This window comes from Zosterops lateralis, assembly GCF_965231275.1.
Source record: "Zosterops lateralis genome assembly, chromosome: 12".
Classification (NCBI taxonomy): domain Eukaryota; kingdom Metazoa; phylum Chordata; class Aves; order Passeriformes; family Zosteropidae; genus Zosterops; species Zosterops lateralis.
The window spans coordinates 20,877,854-20,893,345 of record NC_139772.1 but is presented as its reverse complement, the minus strand read 5'-3'; the positions used below and the strand labels follow the sequence as shown (position 1 = coordinate 20,893,345).

General features: G+C 45.6%; 1 protein-coding gene across 1 annotated transcript in view; it reads right to left on the bottom strand.

The window, feature by feature from the left end:
* The window catches only part of CDH11 (cadherin 11), an 84,567-nt gene extending 71,919 nt beyond the window's left edge, over positions 1–12,648 (bottom strand). The window contains exon 1 of the mRNA XM_083869981.1: positions 12,472–12,648. The gene's annotated coding sequence lies outside the window, so the exon portion shown is untranslated. The remainder of the gene's footprint in view (positions 1–12,471) is intronic.
* Positions 12,649–15,492: the final 2,844 nt, after the last annotated feature.

Genomic DNA, 15,492 nt, shown 5'->3' with positions numbered 1-15,492 from the left:
AGTAGCTTATTTATCATATTTTGCATTTTGCAGCCCTTCCTCTAAAATATTTCCATTGCATTTTAAAATTTTGCTATTTAGATAACTTTTATATCTCAGAAACATCTATCACTGCACGTAGTGACTTGCATTTGTTTCCTCTCTCTGCTGATTTGTGTCCCACTAATTTATTTTGGCTCCTGCTGAGACATGAGGAAGCACAGAGACATCTCAGTGCCTTCAGAGCAGCTTTACACACAGGACTGGTGCAGGCTGAGAATAAAATGCATCCAAAACCGCATCCTAAACCAGGGCAGCACAGGCAAGGAGACAGCTATTATGCAGAAATGACGTAACACATAAACACACAACACACACACCGAGGCTGGCACTTACCAGAAGAAATTCTAATATTTTGTGTTTGCTCCATGAACAAGGAAACAACAGGGGTCAGGCCCCAGCTGCGAAAGAAAATTTGGCAAACCGAGAAAAGAGAATGTAAAAATGAAAAGAGAAGGGAAAGATAGAAAGGAATTCATCTCTCCTAGAAATAAAGCGACATTTAGTTTTGCGGGCAGAGGATCCATTCTGGTGGCAGCACACGCTTCTCTGCTACGGTTGGGGTTTTAAAAATGCCAATCCATTTTTGCCTCATTAACTGGGAACTATCGCTGCCGCTGTGAGAGGCGCAGGGAGCTCGGACTGAGCTCCGATCCCTCCCCTCCCGGCATTTATCCCGGCTTTTGGCCGGGATGCTGCGGGAGCCGCCGCCCCCGCACAACGGTGCCCAGTCTAATTGCACCGTGCTAATTACAATCTCAAAGCGTGACGTCGTCAAAGAGCCATTCAGAGCTTGGCACAGACAGATTTGCAACCCAAAATGCGAAACATCGCCTAAAACCGAGGAACAGGGAAAACAACGGCAACTAAGTGGCTGTACAGGAGCGGGAGCTGAGCATTTCAGCGTGGGACAGATGTTTTCTTATATAAACCAGACACAAAGAATCACAGCGGTAAATATCTCACCCCACAGGAATCATCTTAATTTCCAGCTCACAAAGACCTTAGAGAACAGAGTCTCTCCACATTAGCTTTTACTTGAATTCTTTGACTTCCCACTGCTTTGCTTATAGGAACAAGCTCTCTTTGATGTTGGAACATTAGAAGGAGTGAAACAATAAATTTCCCATATTCTAATATCCAGGCATCCCGAGCTTGTTCAAGGACCCCTTGATTCATGAAGGCAAATAATTAAATTACCTGAGCTTTAATCAAGGAGTCTCTGCAGTCCCTTTTTGATGTCGATTGTGGCCATTTGAAGCTCCACACAGATAACTGGCCCACATGGGGTTTAACCCTTTTGGCACCAGCAGCAGACTGCAGGCAGTGTTCTGGCCTTCCCAAATGAGCCCCACAGCATTATTTGGGAATGCTGCTCCAGAAGGAGCACAGGAGGCATGGCAGGTCCAGGAGGAGGGTCCCTGTACCATACTGGATGGGATGTTCATTGAAAGACTGAACCTCTTTCTTCTAAACTAGCTGAAATTATTTCTCAGTCAAGTCAACCTGTCTTAAAAGCATTTTTTGGGAGCTGCTTTTTAGATGGCAGGACACAGGTATTAAAATACTGCTGTGAAGCAAAGGGGTTTGCCTTGGCAGTACAAGAGATTTCATTGTGCTTCCCAACTTTGTCCATGCTTCCCAACTATTTCCCCCAAAAGAAATGGGAGTGGGAACAGACTCCTCTAGTCAGGCGGAAGAACACTCTTCAAATAGGAAAATCAAGTAAATTTAAGCTTTCCCTCTCCTCAAATGCAAGCACCTGGATGAATTAATCTGTGCCATGACTAAGTCAAAGCCCTGGTCGTGCTGCCTGCAGAAAAACAGAAACTAAAGTCAATGCAGACACTGTGCTCTCAGCTGATTTGCCGTTCTGAATATGATTACTGAGAGAATTCCTCTGCATAAATGAGGAATTAGGCTCCTCTTCATTCATTCTAAGATTCTTTTGGGACATGAGGAGGGTTCTAAAAGGACATAATTAGAAGGCATAATTAATATATAGCAATCTCTCACTCAGTTCCCTACAGAGCTCCAACAACACAGCCATGGATACACCCCTAATTTTAGCAGCAGTTCCATGGATTATGGAAATGACCTCACCAGACTACTGAGATGTGGCAAAAACAGTTCTGCAACAGGACTTTTTCTAGTCTCATCTACAGCAGAAAGGCATCTATCCTGCATAGCACAGCTGTCATGCAGAGTGACATCTCAATTCACAGGCTGCAAAAAGCATAATGAGCATGCCTGCCTTCCCCTAGATAACAGGCAAATTATTTTGGGGCATGAGGATGTAGATGGAAATTCATGTATTTACATTAAGATGCTTGATAAGTTATTAAAAAGTTGGGATGTTTCTGATTTGTTGGAAAATAAAACTTGAGGCCTTCTGTAAAGCCCAGAGGAGAAATGTGTATAATGAATTGGTAAGAATGAGAAAAGAAGTCAATGTACACACAATTATATTCATTTTCCATAAAGCCAAAGGAGCTGCACATATAACTAACACGAGAAATTGGAAACCTTCCTCTTTGAGCAAACACTCCTGGTAAACCAGTGAAAAGTGTTAAAGGAGGAGCTGCTGATCTTGAATTCAACAAGCAATTATCATTCATTGACTCAAAGTAATAAAATGCCCAAGGCACTTATGGGTTAAATATAGTATACTTTAAAGAACATGGAAATAGTTAAAACAAAAGCTTTACTCCAATTTATTTTGAATTATTTCATTCCTAGTAAAACTGGATGTGATTTCCAGATGGGAGATACCTCTAGGCAAAACATTCTCCTTCTTGCCTCCAGTAGGCAAAATGACTAAATATGAATGGAACAATCTTTTGTAGATAAGATTAATTTAATTTACATTATTTTCTTAATAAAGTATCAATGACCTTCTGTAAATCTGGGGGGAAAACAAAAGTAAATAGAAGTTAAAAGTCCTGAGTTTTGATAGCTCTCTTATAAGATACAGCTTCCAAGAAATTACTTGCTGGTTCCTAATTTCTGAAGGGAAATACCATAAAGACTGAGCTGTTCCCCAGACTCTTTGTGGGAATAGTCAGGAGCAGGATTTCACAGCTCTGTGAGCAAAATATAGAATTGTACCAAGTGCATTAGTGATGGGAGATGTGCAGAGTCTGGTCAGAGCCCTCAGAATGCCAGGAAGGCAGAAATTCCAGGGGCACTCTCCTTGATCTCCAGCTCATCCTGAGAAAGCCAAGGTCACGACAACAAGCAACTGCAAATCTTGGTAAATCTTGGTAAATCTGAGAGCTGGCACTTCCTCTGCAGACTTGGTTATTTCAGCCCAACTCATTTCACATTCAACTTGATTGGATAATTAAATACATATTAGTGCAATTTCATCCATTTGATGGAGCACTGTCAACATTCCTAACACTGGCTGAGCCCTGGGATTTAGATTCCATCTAAACTCAAACACAATCTCAGTTTAACTACCAAACTACATGAAATGCCACATCAAGGGTGCTGCTCAATAATCCCAGTGTCACTGAATAAACCCATGGACTCCAGCACCACTTCTCTGCTTTAGATCAGGTTCACCAGTCTGAATTTAGCCAGGAAAGTGCAAATATCAAATAAATAGCCTTAACTCACCTGCTCACAGTAATAATTTAAAAAGGCTGTTAACCACAATAACGAAGTTCTGAAATGTGTTAACCAAAGTGGATATTCCTTGTGCCTTCCAAAAGTACAAATACACACTGAAGGGCACAAAAAGTTGGAACTTGATGTCAAGTCCATGCCATGAGGAAAAAAACCAGCAACTTTACTTTTGGCTTTTGATTTTCCTCATGTGTTTTGACTGCTCCTTTAAAGCCCAAGCCAGCAGCCACTTGGTAATTTGTGATGCTCCAGAATGACAGCACATCACTGCAGCCTGGAGTGAATCCTCGTGCTACCTTTTCCATGGAGCTTGTCATGTCCTAGTTCCATGTGACAGCTCATATTGCACTTCTCTACTGAGGCAGCAGGGCTGGTTCCCACTTCCTCTCTCAAGAGAGAGCTGAGGTATTTCTCAGATCACACTCTTGCCTCATTTAAATATGTAGGGTTTTCTTTGTCAGAAAGTAAATAATTATTGAAGTAATTGAATGTACTGAGAATTAATTTTAGCTGCTCCCAGCACTTTGACATCCACTGAGACAAATACACAGACAAATGAGCTTTTGCTGTTGGAACCAAAAAGTGAAATAATGTCCGCAGAAGGCCACTGGACATCAGCTCCAAGCTCATAGTGAGGGGTGTGATTGACCTGCAGGCTGGACATGGAAACCTTGCTTAATTCAGGGAGTAGGAAGACTCAGAGGAGAAGGCAAATGTTGGAAACCTGAGCCAAGGGAGCTGAAAAGAATGTCTTTGCTTTTGAACACAAGTGGAGCTGGCTGAGTAAAGGAGAAATATGAAAATAAAAAAAGAAAGATCAGAAGAGGCCACTTACCTGCTAAAGGTGAGCTTATGGGAGGGCAGAGAAAAGTTTGCTTTGCAAAGTGAGAAGGTCTGGGGGTGAAACGTTCACTGAATATTAGATTTGGAGCTGCACAGGGAGAGCAGGATCTGACAAACTTAGGGGCAAGGAATCTTATCCTCACCTCAGCAAGGTGAGAGAACTCCAGCTGAAAGTGCAGGAACCTGAGACCCAGAGCCAAGCCCAGGAGCATAGGCAGGACTCCAAGGGCACAGAGACATCAACTTCAGCTGTTGTACATGGTTTGTTGTGAGCCAGATCGTGCAGATACCCCAATTAGCTCTGAGTGCTCCAAATCGGCTTTGTTTGTCCAGGGCAGTGGACTGTGACCTGCAGCACAGGGTTGGGAAGCACTGAGGAAGGGATCGGCTAAAACCAGTTTCACTTACAGGGCTGTAGCCGAAGCACCACAGAAAACCAGAGATCTCTAAGAGGATTTGTAACTCAATACCTAAATTCATAATATTCAATATTTAATATTCAATATATTTTATTCAAATAATAAAATTAATAATTTTAAGGACAGAAAGAACAATTATGACCATCCTGTCTGACCTACAGCCACATGTATTGCTACCTAATCAGCCCGTTTGTATGCAAATGACAAATCGTTTGCATGCAAATGCCACTGCCTGCTCTGTTTTCTTCTTGCCTTAGAAAAAGAAATGCTATGGAAATTGCCACCATGCTAAAAAGAATTGAAATGCATACTAATCAGCCGTATTCTCCCAGCTATACCAGCTATAATTGGAACAGTAACAAATAAAAAAGCAACAATCAGCCCTGGACAAAATTTTCTATTTGAATCAGAGTCCCAAGTAAAATTATTATTCAGCTGCTTTTCAAAATTTTGGAACTTCTTATGTCTGGAGAAATTGGGTTTGAAACTGTGAATGAACAGTGACTTTTCACTAATGTGGAATATTGAAGATCTCTGGAATTTCGATTGCAAGAAAAATATCCTGAAAGAGAATGGGAAGGAGTCATTATCATAAAAAATACCTGTTCTCTATGTGCCCTGGATAAATGCTAGAGTGATTCTCAGTTCCACCAGGCTGCTGATCCCTGTGGCTCATGCAATATAGAACAGGAGGGTTTGATCAGTGCTCTGGATGTGCTGAATTAACCTGTCAGCTTTCAGCTGCTCTAATATTGCTCCTTCCTGGAAAAGAGTTCACAGCCATTCCTGCCTGACCAGGAAGTGCCCTGAAAGCAAGAAATGCACTAAAACCTTGTCTTGAATGGTGATCTACCGTGAGATGAATGATGCTGAGGAATCCTTAACCACACCAGTGTGTGTGGCCAGGTCTCTAAAGGGAGCACTGTGCTGAGGAGGCTGAGATTGAATCTTAGAATTGAATCCAAACATTTCAACTGTGTTTTCTATTCTAATGAGACTTTTCATAATTTCTACATGTCCTTCAAAGTCCTGTATTTGCCTCTGGATCACTCTTTATTAAATTAAACTATGTCCAAAAATTAAGAATAAACTTTTTGAATGGCATTTTCCTTCAGCAATATAAAGGTTGCAATTTTTACTGTCGCTTCCATCAAAGTTTTCCAGTCACTTCTATAAATGAGTGTACAAAATGCACATAAAATGCAGGCAGGTCTGTGACTAAAAAGGTCTGGCAACCCTTCTTTGGGGGCTGGCATAGTTACAGGTATTTTGCTTGGGCAATGAAAATATGTTATTTTTGCTTCAAATGACAGCCAACTTTGCACAAGCTCAATTTCTTTTGTTTGCCTTTCAATGTCTATACAGACCAAAAAAAAAAAAAAAAAAAAACCCAAAAAACAACAACCCAACAAACCAACCAACCAAACAAAAAAAGAACTTGAAAAAACTTAGTTGATAAAAGATGAAAGGAAAAACATTCAGCAGTGAAGATCTGTGAGATAATTACTTTAAATCAAGAAGGGGCAGACCATTTAAATTTATGACTTAATGCCGACACATGCATGTATTAATAAAACAGTTAGCATTAATGGAAATAGGGTTTAGTCTTCTGATTCCAATAGAGCCATCATTTCTGCTTTCCACTGAACTAATGACTTAGCCTTGGCAGAATGATATGTATGCATGTATTTAACTATTTAACTTAACCACTGAGACCAATTAATGTGTTTCTGAAGTTAGATTTTATTTAAAAGTATATATCAGCAGCCTCACTGGGATCAAAATTATGTTGAACCAGAGTTTATATGGCAGCAGTTTAACCTTAGCCGTGACTCTCTCCCTTGGAATATTCGATGTAAAAGGAAGAGCATTAAAATGTGGGGCAGAAGAATCAGCCTTTAAATGGGATTGGCAGTAAGTTAAGGAAGTTTTGGGCTTCCCAGGCTAGCACAGACTGTGTGATTAGGGGCTCACGTGGAAGGGAGTGGGGGCTGTGAGAGGGCACAGCACTGATTCACTGCCTGTCCTAGTTTGGAGGACAGGATCAAGGGACAAACCTGACCCAGCCAGGCTGAGCTTGAGCTGGGCTTGCTCATAGGGCAAGAAAACCTGCACCAGGTGCACCATACAAGGACAGGAGAGTTAAATGCTCAGTGCTCTACAGCCCACAAACACAACTCTGTTTTCAAGGGTTTTTGAATAAAATTCCTCCTGCTCATCTCTCCAGTGTTCCCTGCACAGGCCAGTGTCGTCTCAGTATCACTGGAGATTCATGGCAACAGTGTCAGTCTGGACCAAGATCATTTAATGAAACCCTAATTGTAATTACTGTCTAGACAGGTATTTCCTACAGCTGACATTCACATATCAAAGTCCTGCCCACTTTTGTTTGCATTATCCTGTCCATGATCCACAATTTCTGTTAGTGTATCTATAATGTGGCTACAGTCTACCTGTTGATGAACAATTAAACATCATTATAATAATGAATTAGATTTGGAAACCTCTTGCTGCACTGTTCACCAATCACTCTGGAAAATCCTGGCTCCTTTTTTACAATCGGTTACTTGCGCCTTTTCTTTTAATCCATTTACATTGATTTCTACTACTCCAACTCTGCCTGCTATAGCATTCCAATTAAGAATTCTGATGAACTCTTGCTGATTCAGAAGGGAGAAGGCTCTCACTCATTGCCAAACCTTGGAGGAAAAAAACCCCAACCAAACAAAAACCAACCGCACACACAACCCTCCCTTAGAATTCGCTTAAGCCATCACTTCAAAACCGTCGAGCTGAGTTACGGCTGATGGAGCCAGCAGAGCTGGGACGGGGATGCGTGGGAGCCACAGCACCACCCAAGCCTGATGGAAGGAGCCCCGATGCCTTTGTCAGGCAAAAAGAGCCTTAATGTCCCCTTTCCCCCGGGCACTGCTCAGCAGCACGGCTGCCGGCTCCACACTCGTCTCTGAATTCCTGCTGCCTCGCGAGGCACAGCTGATGTCCCTGCTGATGTCCCAGGCGTGCCAGATCTTCTCGGGAGGGCCTTGAGCAGCACTGGCAGCTCGAAGTTTCCCTCCCAGTCTGAGCACACGGAGCAGCCGAAGGGCTGTTCCCTGCCCTACAGCACAGGATAGGCACCGACAGGTCTCCTGTGCCCTTTCCCTGTGCAGGAGCCACTGATGCTCTCACCAAGGGTTGTTCCTCCAAGATAATTCTTAATTAACAGCCTCTCAGGCCATGGACAGAAAACAGTTACAGCATGATGGAGCTGTGGTGCCTGGGTTTGGCATCAGTTGTAGACAAGAACTTGGATTAGGTGCTTGAATGAACTTCTCTGGCTGCATCCAGTGGATGTTCTGCAATATTGTAGAGTTCTGCTATGTTATTTATAGTATATCCTTCTTATACACATGAATGTGGTTAGTCTGAGTCAAATCAAAGATCCAGTCTATAGGAACACCCCAAAGGTGATGTCTAGAAGAACATCAGAAGAAGGCAGCCGGAATAGGCCTCTTTCTATATGCCTGCAACCATTTTAAATCTATATGATCATATATGTCCTTGCTGGTCAGCATCCAGCATGGATGGGCTTTGGAGCAGCCTGGGATAGTGGAAAGTGTCCTTGCCCATGGTAGGGGATGGAAGGAAAAATGAGCTTTAAGGTCCGTTCCAACCCAAACCATTCTGTGATTCTGTGGGTGGTAGCAACGTCTTTTGTATTCCAGGGTGCTGCAGGATATATGGAAGTGATCTGAACCATCTTGCCTTTCTCAGTCCTTCAGCTGTAAGCTCCACTGACCTGGATGCGTACAGATAAAACTAGTCCGATTTGGCCTAATACGTCTTTTTCTTCTTTATTCTCTCCTATCAACGATATCTTTACAAGATCCCTCAAACCTGATAACATATCAGAAAGAAATAAATTTTGTTTTGCTGTATCATTTTTTTCTGACTTTAAACTCTTGGCATGGCATGAACCGACACTGCCTTTGAAAAGGGACCAAAGAGCGAGCAAAAACCCTCCCGAGAGAGGCCCGCACTGTTATTCCACACCCAGCCTTCAGCTGTGGAGTCAGCTTGTCTGCGGACAAGCCGCACTTCCAGTATCCCAAAACTCCTCCGCCAGCGCCAAGACGGTGCCGCGCGGCCGCGGGTGAGGCGGTGCAGCGGCTGGAGGGCTTGCTAAACCCCGGGGAGCGCGGGGCGTGACCCCGCGGGATGCTGCCGGTGCGGAAACAGAACCGGAAACACGCGGCGGGTCCGGCCCCGCATCCCGCGGGCGCTCTCGATGCGGGAACAGAACCGGGAACAGCCGAAGAGGCTCCGGGGACACGCGGCGGGTCCGGCCCCGCATCCCCCGGGCGCTCCTGGCGCGGGGACGGCCGGAGCTCCGGGAACACGCGGGGCAGCACTGCCCCCTGCCGTCCGCCCGCCGCAGCGCAGCCCCCGGGATAACGCACTCCGCGGACCGGTTATCTCGGCCCGAGCCCTCGGCGTCAAAACCCGACACAGGGCTGCTACATTCCCTCCTAAAATACAGGGTTTTACTCCCCGTCCAGCATGTATCAAAGCGGATGGGTAGAGTGCTCCTTAACCCGTAAGAGATAATGTATCTGATGTACGAAGATATAGATGCTATAAAATGACCATAAAGTCCTCTTAGTTCACCCAGACAAAGCGCCCAACCCCATCTCCATTTAAATCAATGGCCACCTCGTCATTTCTGTCTCCAAGCCTTGGGTTGGCCCCAACAAAGAAACAATGAAAACTGAAGTGCCATTAAAAACATAAAAATTTGTATGGCAGAGGAAATTATACACAGATTTTAGCTTAAAATGCTGCCAGAAGAACTCAGACACGCACATACACAAAGTCCAGGAAGTATGTTGCTAAACTGTTTCAAATTAATTGATTCCAGATGAGACCTCTGCTTCTCACACACTGAAGATACTTTGCTAAACATCCAGCTCATAAAATGGATTTAAAATTCAGTTAGAGGGTTCACCAAAAAGAAGAGACGCCAGTTTTAAGTGTGAGATGACTTGAAATTCCTATGATGTCTGAGCTAGAAATAGCTTCTATTGTGGAATTCTTATCACTCAAAGGTTTGTCAAGTTATGCTGTTATGTTACAGCAGTTGCAGAAAATAGGAATGATAGTCTCAGTCTACTGTAACTCTGAACTTCACATATGTTCCTTACACTAAATTAAATATGTCAGATGTTGTCAGAATAGCATATTAATTGAAGCTGAAATCACATGATACACTTTAAAGCATTTTATCAGATAAATTACAGAAATCACTCCAATCTTTGCAGTTTCCCCATATTTTCATGCAGAATAAAAATTAATTTAGCTGCCCTATCTCTCAATCAACCATTTCTATACATATTTTCCTCTGAAATTGCTGTTGATAAATTGCAATGACTTATCCCCTGGCATGTCCTATTGTAGCAGTGTTTCTGCTAATGAAGCAATCTAGTTCCTGCTGATTTCTTTGGACAGGCAACACTTACAATTGTAGCAAAGTTAAAGCTGATGTGGAGAAGCCTATAAATAGCATTCTCTGTCCATGCTCATTCTGTGATGTGCAAGGCTGACGTGAAAAAGAAAAAAAAAAAAAAAAAAAAAAAAAAAACAAACAAAAAAAACCTATTTCAGGGCCTAAGAACAAGAGCCTGTCAAAGAAAGATGACCTTTAGGTAAAATTTTCCAAAAGGATTTCCAATTCTTTTAGTGAATATCTTGTTCTTAATTCTGTAACTTTATTTTGTTCTTCTGCAAGAGGCAGGAGAACTGCTTTTGAACTGCAGCCAGGAACTTCTGTTTTCTAGAGCACAGACTCTTCTAGACTCAGAAACGTGCTCCAAGAATGTCTCGTGTGTTAAGGCATGAAGCCTCAGACCAGACCTCCTGCTCCCAATTTCCCTCTGCTCTCACTGCCCCTCTCCCAGCCACAGGAATTGTGCAGCTCTGCAAGGGATCTGCTGTTCCTGAGCAAACATCTGCAGCTCCCCTGCCATGGACTCGCGCATATCTCTGCTTATAAAACCAGCCGGAGGACTGAACACAAGCATCTATTTGTGTTCTAAACCTCGGCAGACAGACCTGGTTGAGGCAGATGTCAGGTTAATTATTGCAGGACTTCTACACTGAAAGGCAATTTATTCATTGGGATCCGTTAGCTAGCGTGGGAAAAGAGAGCAAAGTGTTTACCTGGAGAATCACACAGACTTTGGAAACACTGAGCCAGACGGCAGAGCAAGGGAGGGGGAAAGGAGACGGACATCCAGCAGCGCCTGAGTGTGTACTTCCCTGCTCCTGAGCCCGGCGGTGCCTCTTGTTCAACAGTTCCATCATTAAATAATTCAAAACATTAATTTCTTAATAGAGAGGCACGGAGTCTGTGAAAACCTTATCGTGTCGCCACAAATCAACAGGAAGAAAGTCTTTCCCAGGGAGTTGCTAGTAATTGGAACGTGAAAAAGCAATGAGCATTCTCCTCATAAAGGGCCAATTTCTGAATTAGTGACCTCATTTGCTAAAGAGGTTCCTTTGTCACAGATATCTGTGTAGGTAAATACTGTCTTATACAGCCACTCTGTCCTTTGTAGCAGCGGTACAAAGAAGCTCTCCCAGCTTATACTGGTTCTCTCCTCACCAAATGAATATTTAAAAGAGTAGACAATAAAGGGGGACTTCTATAGGAGGTGAAGGCATCTTTATCATGATGTCAGACTGCTATATGTGTTCCCGAAGGGCTGCACAGGAAGCACTTTTATTCTAAACTTAATGGTATTTATGGGGACCCGCAGCCTGATCTATTTTACCTTCCTTGGGGATGTGCTTATGCATGCATCACCCAGGAGTCTAATGCTTTTTGGACTAGCCCGTGTTAGAGACAGATACCATTTTGGTACCTTGTGAATAGTAATGTGTTTGAAAGCTAGCAAAATAAATAAATAAATAAATAAACGGGGGGGGGGGGGGGGGGGGGGGAGGGGGGAGGGGGGAAGGGTATAAATCAAAGTCTTTGCCTTTTTCATTCTGACTAGACTATCCTGCATTTCATGCACTCGTAATTCCTGCATATCCATTTCGTGCCTGGGAGCTACGGCGCAAGTAAAAGATTTTCAGTTCGGGGCTTTCGGCATCTGCTTCTCTGGAGGAGCAATTTAAAACGGCCAAACGCTCGCCCCCCTCCTCCTCGCCCCTGAGCAAGAACTAAAGGGAGGGAAAAAATAATAATTAAAAAAAAAAAAAAAAAAAAAAGAGCGTCTGCCAGAGCGTTTTCCTTCTCCCTCCGGAGGGCCGAGAGCCCCAGGGGCCCCGCGGCCGCCGCGGCGCCCGCACCGCGCCCGGCCCCGCTCGGCTCCGCTCCGCACGCCTGCCCGGCCCCGCCAACTTCTGGGGCCCGCGAGCATCCCCCCTTTCCTTTCCGAGCTGCCCACACGCTCAGCCCCCGCCGCTGCCCTTCCCTGCGCTGTCCCCTTCCCCGCACCGCGCTGCCCCCGCCGCTCCCCGGGCTCCCCTCGCTCACCTGCGAGTCCGGCGGGGCTGGCCGCGTCCCTCGGCCGCCTGCGGAGCGGGGACACCAGGCAAGTCCCATTCACAAGTGGCCGCGGAGCGGGCTCGGCAGCATCTTCAGCCTATAACACTCCAGCGGCAGCGGCTGCTGAATGAGGCTCCGAGCTAGTGGCAGGAATTAGAAAGAGGGAGGGAGGGGAAAAGGGAGAGGGAGGGAGAGGGAGCAAGGGGAGTGAAGCAAGATTAGAGGAAGGGAAAAGCTGGAGGCTGTTGCTTCGTCTCGATTTTCCTGTCCCTTCCCCCCAGCCCAGGGGGAGCGCAGCCCCCGGCCCTGCCCTCCCGCAGGGCCCCGCTCCTGGCGCTCAGCTGCTGCCCGCGGGGACAGCCTGGGGCTGGAGGGGCGAAACGAGCGGGGAAAGGAGCGCGGGGCAGCCTGTCCCTGTCCCTGTGCCGGGGCGGGTGTCCCCTCCCCACGGGTCGCTCCGCACCCTCTCGGTCACGCAGGCACCCACGGGCACGGCTGCGAGGGGGCCGAGGGGGACCCCCATGCTGCGGCGCTGGTGGTCTGTCGCTGTGTGTCCCCTCCCTGTCGCCTCTCTGCAGGCTGCCCAGGGCCACCCCACGGCGCCGCGGCTGCCGGAGCTCCGTGCGTGGGGACACAGACACGGGGCTCGGCTGGGCGGCACGGACAGCGCCAGCATTTTATACTCAATCCAGTCGTGTTTCCTGTCAGCAGACATTTGTCCAGGAATAAAAAAAGACGGGAAAAAGAAAAAAAAAAAAAAAAAAAAAAAAAGAAAAAAAAAAAAGGGGGGGGGGGCGGCAAAGACAAAGTTCCTCAAGCGTTTCTGGTTGTGGAAAAATCTTGGTCTCTCAACAGCTCACAGAGACTGAGGCCAGGCCTGGAAGTGGAGGGAGACTCTCCTTCTTAACCACGGCTGCCCCACGGCTGCCCCATTCTCCTCACCTAAAGTAAGGCTGAGCTCTGTGAACGAAGGGAGCAGGATCCCGTGCACCCATCCACACCCAGAGGCAGGTCACAGCCCCCTCACGCCTACACAGGCACAGGTGACCCTGCAAATCCCCTCTTATCCACCAGCATCTATCGAGTTCCACCCGTGTGAGCCTGTGAGCACAGCCAGTGCCATTCATGTGGCTGTGGAGCAGGGCAAGGAAGGATGCAACACGTTGGCCCCTCCAGAATAAGGATTGCATTCACTGCTGGAATAAACCTGGTACCTCTTTGTGAAGACATTCACAAATGTCACCCACAGGCAGCCCATCCCTTTGCTCATTCCCCAGGCCCCAGGGCAGCACTGCTGCTGCTCTGGGACCAAACCACCCGCCCTGAAGAACAAGGCTTTTATATTCTGTGGTTAATTAGCTCTGCCAATAACCCCAGGCAAAGGAAAAAAAAATTGGCACAAAACTGCCACTGTACAAACAAAGAATTTGGAGGGAGGAAAGCTGATATACAATGCATCTTCAGAAGTCTGAGGGACACTGAATGTAGTGCAGTGGAGTCTATGGAATCATAGAATTGTTTAGGTTGGAAAAGCCCTGTAAGATCATCAAGTCCAACCACTCTCCCAGCACCGCCATTTTCACCACTAAACCCTGTCCCCAACTGCCATATCCACATGTCTTTGAGTGCTTGAGTCACCACTTCCCTGGACAGGTCCTTGAAAATCCTTTCAGTGAAGAAATTTTCTCCAATAGGCAATCTAAACCTCCCTTGGTGCAGCCCGAGGCCATTTTTCCTTGTCCTGTTTCTTGGTACTTGGTACTTGGTGAGTCTGACCCTCACCTGGCTATGACCTCCTGTCAGGCGATTGTAGAGAGCTTTAAGGAGAGGGAGCCTCCTTTTCTCCAGGCTAAATAACCCCAACCCTGCCTGATGGCAGCCCCCGGCAAACAGCAGGAGCCTTCTGGCTGCAGAGCTAGGGCTTGGAGAATTAAGGACAAAAACTGCTTCAGAGTGTGGTTGAGAGTCGACAGTTTCAGTTCAGAAAGGCCCAGGGACAGGCTTGGGTGTGCCATGAAGGGGGAGGATGGGACTGGAGCACGGACAAAGCCTCAGTGCCACACTTGGGGACCCAGGTGGCTGAACAGGGTGAGAATGAAGGGCACTGGCCATGGTTGGGACAGCCAGGGACAAACCCAGAAACATCCCAGGGACTGAGCTGAAAGCATGAGATAACAGCACAGCAGAGGAATTAGTGCTGAAGTTCTAAGGGCTTTAATTTTATAGGAATAGGGCTCTGGATTAAGACTACGAGTTTTAAGAGTGGGTTTTGGGAGAGAATTCAAGGAGCAATAAAGGCCATCAAGAAATGAAACAGGGAAAGGATCCCTTGAGAATGCTTTAAGGAGATGTGGATGAGGAAGGAGGGTAGCACAGATTAATTTGGAACCATTTTGTCAAGGAATTGGTTTTGGACAGAAAATAAGAAAGTCAAGACTGTCTCAAAATTGATTATATAGACCCAGTCCAAACCTGTTGCCTTCAATGGACACCTGTCAATCTCCTGGTGAAAGAACTACCATTTGATTTTGTCATGGGTACACTGCAGTACTAGTGAGCTCTGCCATAACTGCCACCAGGTCTCAAGACCTGAGAGCTGGCTGAGGAGCTTTTCCCTTTTTCCCTTCTCTTGCTGACTCTAGCACCAAGGCAGAGGGGATGACTTTTGTAATTCCCTTTTTTAAACTGCTGAGATCAGATTTTTTTGAATATAAAGGAAATGTGAAAGCAATTTCAATCTAATTAAGCATATACAATAGGTACCCATAACATTCTCTAGTCAAAGAGCATATTGATCTATAATGAAAGGTTTCATTAATTCCATTCAAGGATGCACGTTAACAAATGAGTGCAGTAACATCTGATCTGGAGAGAGCCTTGTATCTTCCCTTCCTTCTGCATTGAAATCTCAGCATAAAGTAATCAGATTCTGCTATTATTTTTCTCATTTGTTCATCTTCCCATAGGATCTATGGATAGATGGTCCTTATCTGCAAACAAAATTGAAGC